The sequence below is a fragment of the Nanorana parkeri genome, unplaced genomic scaffold (assembly GCF_000935625.1).
Source record: "Nanorana parkeri isolate BGI_ZX_2015 unplaced genomic scaffold, ASM93562v1 scaffold104, whole genome shotgun sequence".
Classification (NCBI taxonomy): domain Eukaryota; kingdom Metazoa; phylum Chordata; class Amphibia; order Anura; family Dicroglossidae; genus Nanorana; species Nanorana parkeri.
The window spans coordinates 566094-570313 of record NW_017306372.1 but is presented as its reverse complement, the minus strand read 5'-3'; positions in this window follow the sequence as shown (position 1 = coordinate 570313).

Here is a 4220-nt window from a genome sequence, read left to right as displayed (position 1 = left end):
ACAGAGCCGCGTCTGATGCCGCAGGCCAGTCAACTCGTGCGACCGGCCGAGCCGGCGCCCCCGGCCCCCCCCTCACTATGCCACTGGCCGGGAGTGTCGGATGAACGGATGATCCGACACTCCCGGCGGAGAGACCAGGGGCCCGCCGGGCGCTGGATACTGATCCGGCGGCCGGCATCTTGCTTGGGCCCCCCCAGAGCCTGAGGCCCCGGGCGCCCGCACCGCCTGCACCGGCGGTAGTTCCGCCACTGTCTCTAAGGAAACATTTTAGGTGGCGGTTGGTGGTGAGGGGTGATCATTTGGAAATAAAACAAAAAGGGAGGGTGGAATGAGAAGAGGTTAGGTTCTTATGAAGAAGGGGAGTATGACCTTACTTTTTACATACAGGGTGGAGGTCAAAAGGTATTCAGTCTTAAATTTTAATAAAGCACAACGCCAAAGTTCTAGAATATAAAGGGTTGCTTCCCCCCACCTTACACACGAATCTGTACATGTATATAGACATATCTGTCCATCAGTGTAAAGACTTTAGCAGTATTATACATACAACACTTGTAACAGGGTAGTCCAAACAAACCGGCCATGATTTAAAAAAGACATTTTTGTACAATCCCTACTTTCACATGCCATCTTATAGATATGCACACTGGGATTGTCCAGTAGGTAATGGTTTGGGTCTTTTCATTTTAAGTACAATGATTATGTTGGCATAATATAACAAAGACCAAGAAGGGTTCTGGTGGAGTTTGTTGTGGACAGCTGCAGTGTCCCACACCAGGAGACCATGTTTTACTCTCCTTACACTTTTCCTTTAAATAAAATCTTTCTGTTTTTTTTGGGTTTTTTTACATACCCTATTTTAGACCCAGGCATGTCATTAATGGGTCTCTGTGCTTCTCTATGCAGTACAGTCAGATCTTGGTTGGTGGGAGGGATCAGCAGCGTGCTGTACTTAGCTTCTTGAAGACATCACTACTCCAAGAGCTCTTGGTAGGAATTCTGCACATATCAAAATGCCTTAATGGATGTATGTCAGTCTGGAGGAGTGGGAGTTCCTAGACAGCTTGTCTTTGCCTGCTAACTGCCCTAGGAAATGCCTACATGTGAAGCTGAAAATCCACGATTAAAGGAACTAAAATCCAATAATAAAAGGGGCAGGCCACGGACAGTGAGGCTGGGGAGTTAAAGGTAGGATTATGCTGGATATCCTAGAGCAAGGAAATGAGGTGGGTTCTATCTGACTTGCTTCTGAGAAGCTTACAGTGTGAAATCAGAGTAAGCAATTTCAGTACAGGAGAGGAGCATGTACAGCTATGCAAGATTGAATGTAAGGCTACAGTTGAGCTTTAAAACAAAGGAGAAAATTAAAATGAGGCTCTAAAGCAAAATGCTAAATATGAATTAAAATTTTTCATATTTACCTGTTCCAAAAAAATATATTTCTAACTTTATTTTATGTTTTGTAAAAATCTAAACATAATATAGAAAAAAAAATACTCAAAAACAATACACTTTCCCTTTAATTACCTGTTACCAACATTGTGCTGTTTCTATCTGTTTCGTACGCCTCCTGCCATCACTGCTGTGTCTTAACAGACAGTTTTGAAAATATGGCATGAATAATTGTGGACATATTTATTTGCACTGCTGTAGCAGAAATAAGGCAAAAGCCAGTCCAAATTTAGAAATAAAGAGATACACAGCTTTCATGTTTGTAGCTTCAAGTATTCAATATTTTGCTAGTTTGACAGTAAGCACGAAAGTATATAATCCCATCATTAGGCAACCTGTTTGGATTTTCATGCTTTATTATTATTATTATTATTTTTTTATATGATCTCTTTATTTTGTGCAGTTTCAGCATCTTAAGAGACACCCAGAATACAATCCAGTCTGTCTGTATCCGCTTTTTATTGGTCACATTGATTACTCAGAGTCCAGATTATTTAGTTAGTTGTTTCGGTGTTAATGAACTAATATACAAACCCTTTATTTATTTTTTTCTGTATTTATTTTCAGTCCTGCAAATAGCACACTTCCCTGGTAGTGATGGACAAATCTTTTGGGGTTAAAGGCTTAAATTTTACGGCTAATAGGCAAACCACTTTAAAAAAAAGGTATAGAAATCTGGGCACTGCCTTGGGGGCAGTAACCAATGCAAAAACTATTTTTGTCAAATACCACACAGTGCGTAAAGGGTCTTTTCACACAGCTTTGAGAGCAACATTGAAAATACACAAATCATTTAAATAACATGCTTGGGGGATGCCTTAAAGCTAATTGTGCTGTTACAGAACAGTACAATTTTCAGTGGCAGTGTATATTTGGATGTTGAATTGATTTTTTTCTCTTTCAATTAGCTTGACTTACATACAGCAGCAGCACCCCAATTTGATTCATTTTTTTTCCAGGTAGCTTTAGCAGGGACACATGATTTTGCATCAAATGGTAAAAACGCTTTCACCAGCAGAGAGGCATTGGCCAGTAGTTGTGGCTTGTGGCTGTGGGTGTCTCTGTTCTCACTGATGCAAAACTGCCCTGCTGCTGGCTAAGTTCTAGCAAGCTCTCATTAAGAATTCAGGGACTGCAGATAATACAGTGTACAACTGGCCAGCAGCAGGACATTTCTAATGAGGGAGAATTGGCCGATATGTACTAGAGAAACAGCTTACAGGCAGGTGTTTTACTACAAGAACCAAGAGGATGCAAATGACACGGCAGTTTAAAACTGGCCAGCAGTAGGACATTTTAATGAGGGAGAATTATACGAAATGTACCAAAGAGAATACAGACAGGTGTTTTACAACAAAAATTAAGAGACTGCATAAAAAAATCACAGCAGTGAAAAAAGGGAAAAAGTGGAAGGAGGTTGGGGTGCACGCTGAGCTTTTTCTTGCTTTCAAACAATGCAGCAGCGCTCTGCGAACAAAAGGCAGCTGAACGGAAATTTTTGATTGCTCAAAGAGCCAATAATCAGAATTAAAGTATCTTACAGGACCATAGCAAAGTTGCCTAACAGACCCTAATTTTTTCATATACAGTTTGTAAGTATTCCCTCTGTTACTCTGTGCTCCCTCCTTTTATGTTGATGGTGCTGTTGTACCCCAAATCTCCCTTGGCCCTTCTAAGCATGCTGGCCATAGAGCAAAGGCTATGCAGTGCATTATGATTTTTAAAAAAATATCCTGGGTAAATCTGCACATAAATCTCAAAACCACAGGATTCACCTTTAACCTATGGAAGCAGCAAACCTGAACATCATCTCTAGTCCCTGGGCGGCTACACTCACTCTTCCACTATACAGGTGAAACTCGAATAATTAGAATATCGTGCAAAGTTCATTTATTTCACTAATGCAACTTAAAAGGTGAAACTAATATATGAGATAGACTCATTACATGCAAAGCAGGATAATTAAAGCCGTGATTTGTCATAATTGTGATGATTATGGCTTACAGCTCATGAAAACCCCAAGAACCCCAAATCCACAACCTCACAAAAGTAGATTATTACATGCAATCAATAAAACAAGGATTGTACATAGAACAATATCGGACCTCTCAAAAGTACAAACATGCATATGTACTCAGTACTTGGTTTGGGCCCCTTTTGCAGCACTTACTGCAATTACTTTTGCACGATATTCTAATTATTCGAGTTTCACCTGTATCTATGGAAAGAGCCATGCTTGTCCTCCAGGCTGGACTTTAAACATGTCTGTCTTTGTTCATCTCCATTACATTGTGGGTAAACTTGCTATAAATAAATGGACTGCCTATGTAGACATCCTTCTGAAAATGCAAGCTGGCTGGTTATTATACTCACAAACTGGTTTCCAAGCTTCCTAAATCATACAGATCAAGACTCTGAGAAGGTCAGAAGTCATTTTCTGCATAGTTGTTTTTAGGTTGTTAAAGTCATTGAAGTACTGAAGTAAGAGGGCATAGCAACCAGGCAATTCATTTGTTGCAGACGGAGAGGTGTGCAATGACATACCACCAGGCCCGTCTTTAATGCAGGGCAAAAGGGGCAGTTGCCCTGGGCCCATTCATTGTTGTGGGGCCCAAAGCAGTCGTCCCTTGACCCCTTCACTGCTGGAGATGCGGGATGTCAGTGTGCCGTCCCTTCTCTTCTCCCCCCCCCTCATCCTCCTGGTTTCCCTTATCTCTCCAGAGATAAGACAGCAGAGATCAGCAGATCGGGACCTTTGTCTGCTCTGC